The sequence below is a fragment of the Castanea sativa genome, chromosome 3, assembly GCF_040712315.1.
Source record: "Castanea sativa cultivar Marrone di Chiusa Pesio chromosome 3, ASM4071231v1".
In the NCBI taxonomy this organism is placed as follows: Eukaryota; Viridiplantae; Streptophyta; class Magnoliopsida; order Fagales; family Fagaceae; genus Castanea; species Castanea sativa.
Genome location: NC_134015.1, coordinates 30,270,575 through 30,286,176, shown reverse-complemented (window position 1 = coordinate 30,286,176; position 15,602 = coordinate 30,270,575). Strand labels below are relative to the sequence as shown.

Below are 15,602 nucleotides of genomic sequence, written 5' to 3'. Positions count from 1 at the left end.
TTAATCATCCGTAAAAGTGATGAAGTACTCATAACCTCCTTTTGCTTGGGTTGACATAGGACCACATACATTTGTATGAACTAATTCAAGCAACTCTTGGGCTCTTCTACCTTTTGCATTAAAAGGTCGTTTGGTCATTTTACCTTCCAAACAAGATTCACAAATAGGAAATTCATCAAAGTTCATGGGCTGTAAAAGTCCATCTTTGATTAGTCTTTGAATCCTATTTGAATTAATATGACCTAAACGCAAGTGCCAAAGATATGCATCATTTGTAGAAGGAAACTTTCTCTTTAATGATTATACATGAGAGCTACTATCTAATTCAGAATTGTATAATTCATGCTTATCGGGAGTTAAAATATAAAGATCATCCACAATATTGCCAGAACAGATAAACATTTTATCCTTCTTTATTACAACATTGTCCTTTAGGATAACACAATATTCATGTTTACCTAAATAAGTTGCAGAAATTAAATTTCTACGAACATTAGGTACAATTAGACAGCCTTCCAATATTAAAACCCTAGACTCAAAGCATAAATTAACAACACCAACAACTACAACCGAAATCCTGCTCCCATTAGCCAAAGTAAGAAACAATTCCCCTTCATTCAGCTTTCTGGTCTCCTGAAACCCCTGCAAAGAATTGCAAATATGATTGTACAACCTGAATCCACACACCAGGAATCCGTGGGATTCTGTACCAAATATATTTTAAGAAAAAAGGAACTTTTCATACCCTTATTCTTGGCAGCTTTAAACTTTGGACAATTCCTCTTCCAATGTCCTTTCTTACCACAATGGAAACACTTTCCTTTGGTTTTCTTTCCTTTGTCGACGACCCCTAAGGCAATTTGTTTACCATCTTTTTTAGTGAAGTCCTTCTTCTTACCCTTGCCTTTCGACTTAGGATGAGAAATAGAAGCTTCACCCACATTGGCTTCAACACTAGAAGTACCAAAGATGCCTTCCACCGCCACTAACTCATTCATTAATTTAGACAAAGAATAAATCTTTTTGTTCATGTTATAATTAAATCTGAATTCCTTGAATGATTCCGGTAGTGACTGGGGTATCATATCTACTTGGGATTCTCCATCAATGTTGGCACCTAAAACTTCCAATGTATTCAGATTAAAGATCATTGCAAGACAATGCTCTCTCACTGAACTACCTTCCGTCATTTTGGTATTATAAATTTGCTCATGGTCTCTTGCCTTGCAGAACGGCCTTGCTCACCAAACATCTCCTTCAGACTTAGCATAATGTCCGAAGCTAGTTCTACATCCTGCATTTGATGCTGTAAAACATTTGAGATAGATGCTAGGATATAGCACTTGGCCATCTCATTAGATTTTTGCCAATGATCATATCGCTGTTTTTCCTCAAGATGAGCATCTAATGAAGGAAAACTAGGACATGGTTGAGTAAGCACATATTTGTGCTCTTCAACTGTAAGAACAATGTCCAAATTTCTTTTCTAGTCAACATAGTTGGATCCAGTCTGTTAGGACATATGTGTTTCACTTGTTTAGAACATATGTCATTCATTATTTATGTAATTAGCTAATCCTTTATCAAAACGCACTTTACTTGTAATTGGGTAGATTTAGGATGAGGTTAATGCTTCAAGAAACAAGGTTTCAAGATCAAGTGTTAAAGTCATGGAAGTCTGTCCAAGAAACAAGTTGAGAAGTGCTCTTCATTAAAGCTCGATAGCTGCATCTATCGAGCTTTAAGAAGCTGTTCTAGCCCCGAAGCTCAACAGCTGCTCGACAGCACCTCGACACCTGTAGCTGTCGAGATTTAAGAAAAACAGATTCCTAGTTCTGTTTTAACTCTAATCCGTGAATGTGTCTTTGGGCCTTCTTTTCTCCTAACCCTAGACATATAAAAGGATTATTTTAAGGCCCGTCAAAGTATGGCAAGTTGCACAAGCATTGAGAATTCCTTATTCATGCAAATTGTAACTTGAGACGAAGTTCTTGCCCTATTTTCATCACTCTTGTGAAGAAGTTGCTGTGTCTTTGCACCGTAGGGTTTTGTAACCAAGCATCTTCTTGATCTTCATCGTGTGGATGAATTGAAGAACTTTGCAGCTAACAAATCTTCTCTAGTTGGTGATTGAAGTCGTGTACTGGGATCCGCGCAATTGGTTAGTCACCTACTTGGGAGCCGTGCATCAAAAGGAGAAACTGTCACTACAGAACAAGTCTAATTGGGTATTGGGGTAAGGGTTCAACTGTAGGTGGGTAAGGTAGTTGGGATTCCTTTACTTGTAACCGCTTGTTGTGATAATAGTGGAGTTTCGGGAGTGGTGACCTTAAATTCATTCGGTGGGGTTTTTGCCGTGTAGGTTTTCCCCATTCGTAAACAAATCACCGTGTTATTTATTTTCCGCTGCATACTTAGTTTATTTGGTGATTTGTTTATGCTACCACACGCTTTGCATGTTAAATTGGTTAATTAATTGAACTTGGTCAATTAATCAATTAATCCATCACAAGGGGTCAATACGTTTTTGGCCTATCACAGTCAGTTTGTTTTGGTTAAGAATAGCAACAAGTGGGCTAAATGATGCCATGATAAAATCTGAAAATAATAAACATGAATATAATAAGTAAACTGGATATTATCAATTTAGCATATACACATATAATATGGAACCTTAATAAAACCATAATATAAAATATGCAACTACAACCCAATCCCATGTTTAAAATTCCTTGGAAGCAAGTAAATTATAAACACTATGATTGATTGAGAACTATTCTCATTATTAGTGCTATCATGATAACTCTTATCAAACACTAATAACATGTCATATTTCATTTAGCCTCTAAGTAATAATGGCATAGCTCCGAAGGGAGGTTAACATTAAACTTAGTCTAGTGTACACCATTGACTGAATTCTATGTGAGTCATTAAGTAACTCCACGGTAGCGTGATCGTTCTTAATGTAAAAACACATATCATCCATCATTAAGAAGCATATTCTATAGTACCATGAATTAAACACCCTCCGAAGGGAGTAAGGCATATACGCCAAGGTGAGGTGCTTAATCATTCTACTATAAACCGTCAATGGAGGCCGTGAGATCCAACCCTTGTATCTCTCTCCCACTAGATGTTTTAAATTAAAGGTTTTTAAGATCAGAATCCATAATAATGCTAAAAACCCTTTAAAAACATAATCCTAATCTCATTATGAATAAATTTCATTAAACTAGCATTAACATATATAAATATATATAACGTAATATAAACCCATATTACATTTAAAAATCCATATTATATTATATATATATAATATAATATACGAATTATTATATGTAATATATAATTATTACATTATATATATATATATATATATAACTTACAGATTGTTAGAATCCTTAATATAATATACGGATTCAACTTTTCTAAGGCACATGACAATTACTTGGTGTATTTCATGCAAGATGGCCAAGCCATGCAAATAAAATTCAAGCCATGCATTGAATGAAGTCCAAGCCATGCAATGAAGTCTTAGCCATGCAATAAAGCAAGCCATGCAATGCATTAACATTCATACAATCCGTATAAACAAAAGCACATGACAATTATGTCAATTAGCCAAAAGATGCAAGAATTCCAACCAGTGCAATTACGGTTCGCACATGACAGTTATTGAAATTCAATAACTGTATCCTCTAGGCCATAATCATACACGGCTCCTCTTCAATAACAATATATCCTTGTGCAAACACAGATATATATATATATATATATATATATATATATATATATATATATATATATATATATATATACAAGTTATGCAATTCTCTACATTATATTCGAATGATGCAATAACTATTAAGACACGGCACCATTACTTTATGATGCAGAAAATTGAAACACAAAGATAACGGTTTTCTTAAATTCTAAAATTCAATCACATATTATACAATCATGAGATGAAAACCCCGCTCTGATACCAATTGTAGGAAAAACTGGTTTTGTATCTCATACAAAACACATAGCGGAAGCAACAAACAAGGATCTATTTCATTTACGATTGATAACATGCACTATGTAAATTTCAGAATTTAAAAACAAGATAGCGTACCTTGGTGTGTAGAACTTCAAGACAAAAGATTAGAAGTACTCGGGAACACTTTTAATCTTCACTCCAATTCCACTTTACGCCCAAGATGTGTGGTCTCTCAATTAGTTTTTAAGGGAGAATGATAGAGTGTCTCACTCTCACATACACACCATTTCACAATGATGTCTTTTTCTTATTATTTTTTTAATAAAAAATTCTGTATGTTTCTCCCTTTATAACTAACTAATTATCTAATTGGGCTGGCCTATTACGCCTTTCCAATTGGGCTTTAGTGTGTAGCTTGGAGTGGGACCAAAAGGGACCAAAAAGACACTAGCTCCAATGAGCCTTGGGCTTTTTCGTAAACTCTTAACAAGTCCAAATTTACCACTAATTATATTTAATACCACTATATAAATATAATTGCACTCTATGCCTTATTAATAAATTATATCCCAAGACTTTATTATACATGCAACCCTTTCATAAAATATTTGTAGTAACACAAAGTCATGAATGTAGATTACCATTTTGTAAATTACTACATCTTATCCTTGAGTAACCGGTTTAATCCTTTAAAGTTATTCATCATATATTTATGAAATCCAATTTCATAAATATATACTTTAGTAACTTCTTACCAAAGTGGTTAGGCCTAACTCTCTGAATAACAAGCCCATTAAACTTATCTCAATAGAATAGTTTGTATCTCCGTTAAGAGATTATGAATTCCATCTTGAGAATATATGTTCCATCAACACTAAATGTGGCTGCCCAACATACTGAAGTTTTGACCGTTACTTTAGATCTCACTCATGATATATCAAAACAACATGCACTTCATAATCAGGTCCATTATCCTCTCACGATTAAGAGTTCATGTAAATATAAGTCGTGAGATTTATTATTCATTTGACAGTCGTTAAGAGAATAATAAATCTCACAACAGTTCAGTTCAATATGTCTTAACTCTTAAAACATATCAACACATCAACTAGAAGTCTCCACTTCCATGATCAAGACAAATCATCTTAGTTGATATGTTATAGTCTTAGCAAATGAAATGCCCAATTTCATCACCAACTACGAACTAAAATTCTAAGTTTATAAAGAACTTGTGATTTATATCTTCTGTGACTTTTCACATAAATCACATACTATGCATCTCATGGACTATATGATAATGTCTCAATATTCATGTTACCATTATTTTAGATAATAATAAAACAACTTTATTAATCACAATATTCAGTCATACACAATGTCATATATAATGTCCTACATAATATCATATAATAGGATTTAAGGGCACTAATCCTAACAATGACCCCTGACTTTTTAAAAAATTTCATTTACAATACTACAAAATAACGAAACTTATATGTATATTAACTCACCGCCCCACCAGATTTTGAGGGGAAAAAAAATATGCTACTGATCAATGGGCCTATTAAAATTCGATCGCTTTGTTCTCCCTCATATTTTAGAATTGGTTTAGAAATATATATATATATATATATATATATATATATATATATATTTTTTTTTTTTTTTTTTAAATAATTGATACAAGGAATCTAAAAAATAAAAGCATATGGCCTATTTTCTTGGCGCAATTAGCCCCATTAAATCTAAATACCAAAAATATATAACAAATTCCCAAATCATCAGTATAATGGAAAGAAAAAAAAATCCTTGTAAATCAAGATTCCTCTTCCATTTTATCCACACAAAAAAAAAACCTCAAAATTTGGATTTCTCCAATTACGAAAAGAAAAAAAAAATCTCTAATATATCTATGATAAAAGTTGGATCCTACAACTAATGAATGTACATAACGATGACAAGTGGTGCAATGACCATGCATAAATCAATTACACAGATTATCTTTTGCTATTTGGCATAAAATAAAATAATAAATAACACTTGCACACACATATCATCTTTTAGGTATCACCACCGCACACCCTTGGTGCGATGGTCACTCCACAAGTATAAGTGTTTGTGGGGTGTGGGGTGTGGGGGGCAAGGGTCAGGGTTCAAGTCTCCAAGAGGGAGCTTCACACACATATACACTTAGATTAGGCTAGATTAGAATTCTATCTTGTATAAAAAAAAAATCATCTTTTAGGTATCATGTTTTGTAACTTTCTCCATTTATTAGGTATGATATAGAAAAATAACACTACGTGGCAGCCAATTGAATAAAAAAAATATAAAAAGGTCCTAAAATGCACACTATAAATTCTACCATTATAATAAATATCCATAATAAGATTCTTTAAGTACTTCGTAATTTTTTTTCCAGGTAATCTAAAAGGCATACTTTTTTTAAGAGTAACCTAAAAGACATGTTTTAAAATGTAAATATGTAGTACCATAATAAATTACAAATTCTAATAGTATACAGATAAAGTTTAGTTACAAGCTTAGTTGTAACTAATGGTTACAACAACAATCAATATCTTTTTATTGAATGTAAATTTTGACAAATTCATTATTAGATTACATTTTCTTCTTATATTCTCCTTGCTTGAAAAATTTCCAGAAGATAAAAAAAAAAAAAATCAATAGTTATGCCATCAATCAAATGTTTAAATTTTAAGTTTTTGTAATTTAATTAAAATTATGCGTAGAAAATAAGCTTATAAATCGAATATTAAATAACAGCTAATTAGCACAAAACTTGAAATACGTGTTAAGAACATAAAAATATAAAAGCTAATGGTTAAATTTTCAATATACATTTTCATATCAATTTTTTAGTGAAAGTTGTAGCAAATGGGTACAACTAGGTTTGTACCTAAACTTTATCTATAGTCCACCACTTAAATGGTTTTTATTTATTTATTATTTATTAATTTTTTAAGAAAAAACCTTCCAAATATGTTTCATTTACATCTAACTAATCATCTAATGAACTATATATCTAATTATATATTATATATCTAATTATTTTACCTTGGCAAACAAAGAGTCATACTAATGAATGACTCACATGAGTATGTGATATCTTTATTATTTTAATCACTTTAAATGACAATCAATTGCATCATCCATTATACTAGAAAGAAAAAAAAAGTTTAAATACTTTTTTTATTAACTATTATCAATAAATCACAATAATCATTCAAATAGTAGTTACATTATTTCTCACCCCTATATATGAGAAAACCATAACATACAGTCCACAAGTATGAGAGTAATATTCAATCACACAAAAAATTATACAAAGGTTTGTCTCCTTTTCATTTTCTACTTCTTTTTATTTTTTATTATGTCAATTTGAATTTATTGTTTTTGTAAAAGTCATATTTACAAGTATGTCATATATTTGATAAATAATTTGAATGATTTCTTGACAAAATTTTCTTTGAATAATTTAATAAGTTATGTTATATATTTTTGGTTAGAAGTTTATTAACCTAAGATTATTTTTTGGTCATTCACAAAATGATCCTTAAAAACTTATTATTATAAAATTTTTAATTTCAAATAAGCTTAACCAAAAATTAAATTGAATTTTTTCTCTAAACACCTATTTCCTATCTCTCTTTTATCTCTCTAAATTTTTAATGGTTTCTTCTTTATTAATTTCATCCATCACAACATAAAAAATCCATCAGAGACCGAGACTGGTAACTTTCAAAAGAGTTACATGGTACATCTTTGGGTTTAATTAATTGTGGAGTTGCCACTTATTTTTTATTTACAAAATATAAGATTGGTGATGACTTCACTTACTTTCAGTAAAAATAGATTAAAAGTGACTCAATTCAGTCACACACTAGACGTTTATTATTTTCTTTCACAACACCCATGCTTAGTAAGCCGACATATAGGTGCACAAGCATCGCCACGTAAGGTGGTTGACCGCCACAAGGCATCGATAGACTATATTAGGATCAAAATTTTGTAGCTTTTTATTAAGATAATAACTAGGTCCAAAGCAATATAAATTGTCTACCAATTGTAAACTTGATGTAATATAAGATTCAATGAAATTCAATGAAAAATGGTCATTTTTCCTAATCTAACACGGATGGTAAAAAATGTTGATTATTGAATTCAGAAGTCTGGTTACATGTGGGGAAGGTGTTAGGTACCCAACAATGTCTGTCGAGAGACAATCCTTTGTTTTGTTAAAATCTTAATTTTCGGACATTGGTGCTTAAAAACAAGCTATTGGCGTTAGCTTTCAGAACTTTAAAAGAATCGGGCTTTGAGATTTTATTTTGGAAAAGGATGTGGCCTTTATCAATGCTTTGCTAGCACATTTGGAATCAATGTCAAATTTCCACAATGAAAATCCGGCAGTATTTCGCCTTTTTTTCATGGTAGAAATCTAGTAGCATTTCGCCTTAGGTGCATCATAGCCCACAAAACACTATTCTCACCAAGTTTTAGTTGTGAGAATATGGCAAAAAGATGCCCCATTTTCAAGGCAAAAATCTAGTAGAGTTTCACGTTTGATGTGCTATGGCGTATTGGCAAGGTTTCGTACCTGTATATACGACGCGCGTTAATATGTTCATACTAGGGCAAGCTAAAACTCACCAAAGCATCAAACAAATTAATGCATGTCACATATATGAGAGAAACCAATGTCAATAGCTGACATGGATTGAAACAATCACATCGCAATGATCATGCACACAATGTAGTATAAATATGCACCTACTGTGGGCGCAATGCGTGGTTTGGGGAGTACGCCTTAGCCGAGTGGACTGCAGTGGAGATATAAGGAGTCGTCACCTAGTTTTATGCTCTAAGAAACATGAATATAGCGCCCTTACGTGGAAGGACTGATCTACCTAGCGGAGAGAGTATGTTGCCAGTTGGTGGGTGAGGATGCCCCACAGGTTCCGATGGACCCTCCGGTGTTTATGCTTGCCCTGCTTTCCATGACGGATGAGGAATACTAGTTGTGAAGGAGTATGAGGAGTTCAACAATACGTGTCTCATGACTTCCCTCACCCTTGCAGTATGTGTTCTCCCTTCTCATTCATTTCCCTTTTTCCTATGCATTGCTTCGCATAATGATGTTCACATGGGATACTCATGTTAGGCTGGCCTTGCTGCTGGTGCTTCCATTGACCCTTCTTGTTTATCATGGTCGGTCTATGTCTACTGTCCTAATGGCTTTGCTCATGAGTGCCAGGTGGGCCGCAACACAAATGTCATGGGCTACCCTTTTCCTAAGGGTACACGAGTAGTGAGTTCTTCTTCATTCTTGTCTCTTCATTCTTGTCTCTTCATTCTTGTCTCTTTCCTTTTCATTCAAAAATTCAGCCCACTATACAAGAGCATGAGTAGCTAGTTTGGCTTGCAGGGAACCTCAAGTTGAAGATGACCAAGTACTCCCAACACATCTACGGTCTTGGAGGTTTTGCCTACCCAGGTGATGATGACAATGACGATGATGATGATGATGGTGATGGTGGTGGTGATTCAGAGGCGACATCTAGCTACCAACCAAGGAAGAGGCATTTTCGGTGATCCTGCAGACAGACAGAAAGACACAGATACACAACATATTTCTCTTTTTCTTTTTGTTAGCATCTATTTCTGCACTTTATCTTTTATTTGAGACATTGGGTTGTATTTAAGTACTTTTTTTTTTCATTTATGCTTAGAACATGTACTTAATTTACAACTTAAGGGGATAATTGCACAAGTTTATGCAATTTTGCTTTTCTTAATCTTTGATGCTTAAAAATCTGAGTTTGAGTGTGCCTTTAGTAGTCCCTTAAGTTGTAGGAGTCATGGGAGGGGTCTTGGTGGAGGAATCATACTCCAAGTAGGAAAAGGAACTCAGCTCTACCTCCCTTCATGCATACATGTACGCGTGCCTATGTACGCAGGACTTGACCATGCGTACACAGCTTTGACTCTGTTACATGTGCCGCCGATTAGAAAAACCCTAGTCACCCTATTAAGTATAAAATAGCCATTAGGAGCCTCCAAACCCTCACCAAACGTACTTTAAGCTCAGAAAACACTCTTTAAGGCTTTCCAATGGCAGAATTTTCTCCTTTAGATGTCACGCCCCAAACCCCTAAGGGTCCAAAGCATGAGAAAGACATCTCAAGTACCTGCAAATTTTTTCCCTTTTTGACAGTTCAATCCACATAAATCCTATCAAGTACCAACATCAAGAATTATCATAATAATTCCATTGAATATACTCTCAAAGTAAGTCAGAGCTCTAAGCATTAATTATAAGGACCATTAGCCACAAAAGAATAAAGGTCTGAATAAATAATTACATATCAACAGCTTGTCCCATCAGTGGGAATACAGTCACAACCATTATAATATACAAAAGAATGAGTCAAGCCTATTCTAAGATGTACATCATCTAATGTCTCCATTTCAAAGTTCAGCCTCCATCAGCAGTTAGTCTAACTACTATTAGCCACCAAAAAGCTGTCTCAAAATATTGTTGCCTACTCTGAAAAGTTTATAGAAATAATGGAATGAGACAGAGCCCAGTAAGTAGCATAATTAATGGGGGTGGGGGAAATGCAAGTTTCATCTTCAATAATAATAATATGACAAGAATGAGTAAATAATGAAACACAAAGTTTCTCAAAGTAAATACCTTGAAACTATATACTATGATCTGTGAGCACCAACAATATAATTTTCAAAGCCATAATATCTAACATAAGGTAAATTATCACAAATATACCACACTACCACATAGACCGATCAGGGGATCCACCCATTCACAACTGGCATGATATTGTCCTCTCTGGTATACAGACTTTTGGCCCCATGGACAGCAGCCTCACCCATACCCTCAAGGTTTTTCTCTCCCCCCATGGGCAGCAGAGAGAGCGCGTCAAATAGGACCTCTCTTGCATATGGTCTCTTGGCCCCATGGGCAACAACCTCACCCACACACAATCAAGGAACATCTTCCCCCCATGGGCAGCAAGGAAGAACGTGTCATCCAAAGTGAAAGGGCGTTGACCTGGATTTGATTCTGTCGCCACAAAAACTATGAAAACAAAATCAAGTGATCACTGGGAAATCACAAATGTCATGGTGTTAAAACCACATAAAGCTCACAGGTATACATTTCCTTTCAAATACATAGTTTATAACCAGGTAATTTCAGAAAAACCTTAAATAATCTAACTTTCACAAAGTTTGTAAGGTTTTTAAGTTCATTCTTGTCAAAAGGATTTTCTATTAATTTCCCAAATAACAAGACAAGATAAGAATTTTTAGATATTCGAATAAACCATAAAATCCATAATTTCTTTATCAAAGATTAAATAAAAGATGCTCATATATTCCATGTCAACAATTCATGCATTTCCCCAAATGTAATGCCAAATATGATGCATTTTCATATCTATAATCATATATATATTAAGGTTACGACACAATAGTTTTTAGGAAAATATAGTTTCCATAGGTAGTTTCCAAAAGCGTGTTTAACCCAAAAACAACATTAATGCAACATGGTTATTTTTCAAAAATCCCATTAAAAAGCTACTTACCTCGCAACCACAAAAGCCTAACTCTCCAAGCTCCAAGGAGATTAGCTAGAACCTAAACAATATCAAGTAAACCTATCACAATAAGCATAGAGCTTGAAATTGTATCTAGCCACAATTTAGGAATTGCCAAATAAACACTTAATTAGGCAAGCCTAGTATTTAACCTCATCAATAATAACATATTCCACTTCCAAAGTTTCTCAACAATTGATTCATAAGGCATAGACTCCAATTTATAAAGTTAACCCATTCAATATCATCTTCAACATTATGACTAGCTTCCATAAGATTTACACAACATCATCAAGAGACCCATGTAAGGAAAATCAAAATATCCTCCAAGACAAGAAATTTAGAACTTCAACTAACTCCAAATAAACCCAATAGCAATGGAAAAAATAGATTTACCAACCATCACATGTTATAACTCAAAACCCCTAAATTTTCCACCATACATAAACCTTAAGTAGCCATTTTTAGCACAAATTATATACCCACTCATCAAATAACTCCACCAATACAAAACCCATACATAAAAGCACATAAATATCACTTCCAATGCTCATAAATCACATGGGTATCATTATTAAAGCTTAGATAAAAATAACCTCAAGCAAAAGTGTAAAACCCACCAAAAAGGTAAGAAATTTTTACCGCAAATAAAAGATGTGAAGGTGGTTATGGGTTCGCAAGAATTTATGGTGATCTTGCCGGAAAATGATGGTGGAAATGGTGGTGGTGGTGGTGTGGAAGTACCGATGAGAGGATATAAGAGTAGAGAGTAGTGTATGAGAGAAAACATTAAAAAAAAAAATGAAAAGAAAGGAAGAGTGAGCCGGCCAAAGAGTAAAGAGATGAGTGAAATGTGTGGTGGGAATGGGTGGGGTAGGTGGGGTAGTTGGGAGGCACGTGAGACCCATTAAAAATCTGACTTTACATTTTTTTTTTCTTTGGGTCAAACTGGGACATTACATTAGAAGTCTCAGCATGGATCAAAAAGCTTGGTCCTAGTTTCAAAGAGGGTCTCATTCCTTTCAGTCTCTCTTGCACCTTTCCATATCACTAAATCAAGGTGGACGAACCTTTCCTTCATGCTACTGCCAACTTTTGAATTTTCACTTGTTATGTTTTTCCCTTCAATGGTGTGGAGATATGCCCCACTCTTGAAGAATTTAGTGCAACCATGGGCAAACCCGAAGTCAACGCTCTTATCCTTCCTACTATTGGTAGGGATCTTCTTTCCTTAGTCCAAGCTATTTTAGGTGTTTCTCTTGACATGACGCAACATTGGTGCATGATTGACAAGTTGAACATTGTTCAATTTTTGCATACTTCTCTTGGCTAATTGTTCTTGTGACCGGTAGGTCACGTTCCCATTATCTTAATGCTTTTTGTTTATGTATCCTTGCAAGATACTTCATGGTACAAGAGACAGCTCACATAGATTGAAGAACGTGCTTGGTGGGGTGGAAACCTTGTGGGCATGATCTTGGCTGAAACTCTTAATGGCTTGGATGCATTTCATAGGAAGGAAGTAAATTTCTTTGCAAGCAGCCCTCTCCTTCTTTAGGTATAATGCCTGATTTTTGCCTTGGTTTTCAACCTAGCAAGATCCCTCCAATTTTTTCATGGATTGCCTTTCGGTTTGCAACCCATCGAGGCTCCTTATATCATCTTTGTCATCATTTTTTCTATTTACCTCTCATTTTTCCACTCATGCTTTCTTTTTTCTTTTATTTCTCTCCTCCTTTTTTTCCCAAATATGGCTATATGATAGGCTTCGACTACTTCATGCCCCCACTCTTCCTCCTAGTCAATATCTCCCCAAGCACTATCATGACCATATGCCCAAACACACTAAGATGGGTTTTGATGAGTTCACTTAGTTCATGAAGCACATTGATGTCATAGACATTCAATGGGTAGTGGAATGGTGGTGCATTTCAAGCATGGTCAACCGGAACTTTATGGTTAACTATGTTCCTCTGGTTGGGTTTTGCTATTGCTTTTACTACTCTACATGTCGCATTGCAAAGTAATTTGATGACCATTAAGGGACTCCTAATGATGATGGTTCCTTCCATACCTTGGTATTTACTGATAGGATCTTGGGCAGGATCCATGAGTCTTGGCTGCGACGGAGGGTGACCGAAGGCATCTGTTTTCCTCAATTCCTTCATCCAACTTCGGGGTACAAAACATAGCTAGAGGTGACATGAAATGGGTTCCCATAGATGAAAAAGCTTACAAGAGGTCCAATAAAATAAAGAGGACTGACTGACTACCTTGATATGCCCCAAATTTTACTTTTCAGCACTTTATGATTCTCATGCCTTTTCTTTTGATTTTAACAAAGGATTGGAATATTCCAAATCCCCTATGGAAACAATTTATTATCTTTTAATTTGAGCAATAAGAGAATCATCCATTTATTATTTTTGCTTATTGTCATTATTTTTCTCTTTTTCTTTTTCTTTTCTTTTTCCCATGCCATGTAATTTTTGCCCATGATGTCCTTATAAGAATTTTTGCCATGTCCATGGTCTTATTGTCATTATTTTTCTCTTTTTCTTTTTCTTTTCTTTTTCCCATGCCATGTCATTTTTGCCCATGATTTCGTTATAAGAATTTTTGCCATGTCCATGGTTTTTTCCCCTATCTTTTTCCTAGACCGCCCTTTCAAGTTTTCAATATAGCGGGGATCTTTTGCCTTAATTTTTTCCTAGGCTGCCCTTTCGGGTTTTCGACCTAGTAGGCTTTTTTCTTTTAAGTGTTATATCTTCAGAGCCTATCCATGTTGATTGCGCTACGCATCTCTTCTCCATCCAAATCTATAATTCTTGTAGCACCTCCTATTATGATTTTCTTGATAATAAAAGGTCCAGACCATCTTGGCTTCATCTTCCCTCTTGGATCAAAATTTTCATCTCTAAGCACATTTAGGACCAAGTCCCCTTCTTTAAGGTTTCTAGGTTTCACTTTTTTGTTGAATGCTCTAGAAACCCTTTTTTGGTACCCTTGTGCAAGGTATTGTGCCCTAGCTCTTTTCACATCTATCAAAGCCAATTTTTCATATCTTTCTTTCATCCAATCTTCCTCTAGGACATTGGTTTCCACTAGCACGCTCAAAGATTTTATCTCTACCTCAATGGGAAGGACCGCCTTACATCCATAGACCAAAGAGTAAGGGGTTGTCCCAATTGATGCACGGATAGAAGTTCTATAATCCCATAAAGCAAATGGAAGTTTTTCGGCCCAATCCTTGTATGTTGCTACCATCTTGGCTAGGATGTTCTTGATGTTCTTATTGGCTACTTCTACAGCCCCATTAGTCTATAGTCAGTATGGTGAAGACTTGTAGTGCTCAATGTTGTACAACTTCATGATCCTTTGAACCTCTCCCTCAAAGTGGGAGCCATTATCCGAGATGATCTCTTGTGGTACCCCGTAACGGCAAATGATGTTAGTCTCTATAATCTAAGCCACATGTTTGGCTTTCAATATGGAGTAGGAGGCCGCTTCCACCCACTTGGTGAAGTAGTCAGTCGCCACTAGGATGTACTCGTGTCCCTTCAAAGCCTTTGAGGCTATCCTTCCAATCACATCTATGCCCCAGACTAAGAAAGGACAAGGAGAGGTCATACTGTACAGCTCGCTAGGTGACATATGATTCAAGTTTGCATGTGTTTGGCAATCATGACAACTCTTTACAAAATCTACACAATCAGTCTCCATTGTATTCCAATAGTATCCCAATAGTATCCCATCCTTAGGATCTTTTTGGCTAACATTCTCCCATTCATGTGAGGACCAACAATCCCTTAATGAACTTCTTCCATAACCCTATTAGCTTCTTATTTCTTCAAATAGCGGAGATGTATATTATCATAAGACCTCCTATAGAGCTGTCCTCCATATAGATGTACTGCATAGTCATTATCCTTATCGAACGATGTTCTCTCTTATCACCGCCGTCAAGATATACTTCCAAT

General features: G+C 34.8%; 1 long non-coding RNA gene across 1 annotated transcript; it reads right to left on the bottom strand.

Annotated features, from left to right (window-relative positions):
• Positions 1–10,427: 10,427 nt before the first annotated feature.
• LOC142626884 (uncharacterized) lies at positions 10,428–12,380 on the bottom strand. Its single transcript, XR_012842681.1, has 3 exons — positions 12,265–12,380; positions 11,611–11,662; positions 10,428–11,102 (listed from the first exon to the last, which is right to left on the bottom strand). It is a non-coding gene; the product is annotated as an uncharacterized LOC142626884 (long non-coding RNA).
• Positions 12,381–15,602: the final 3,222 nt, after the last annotated feature.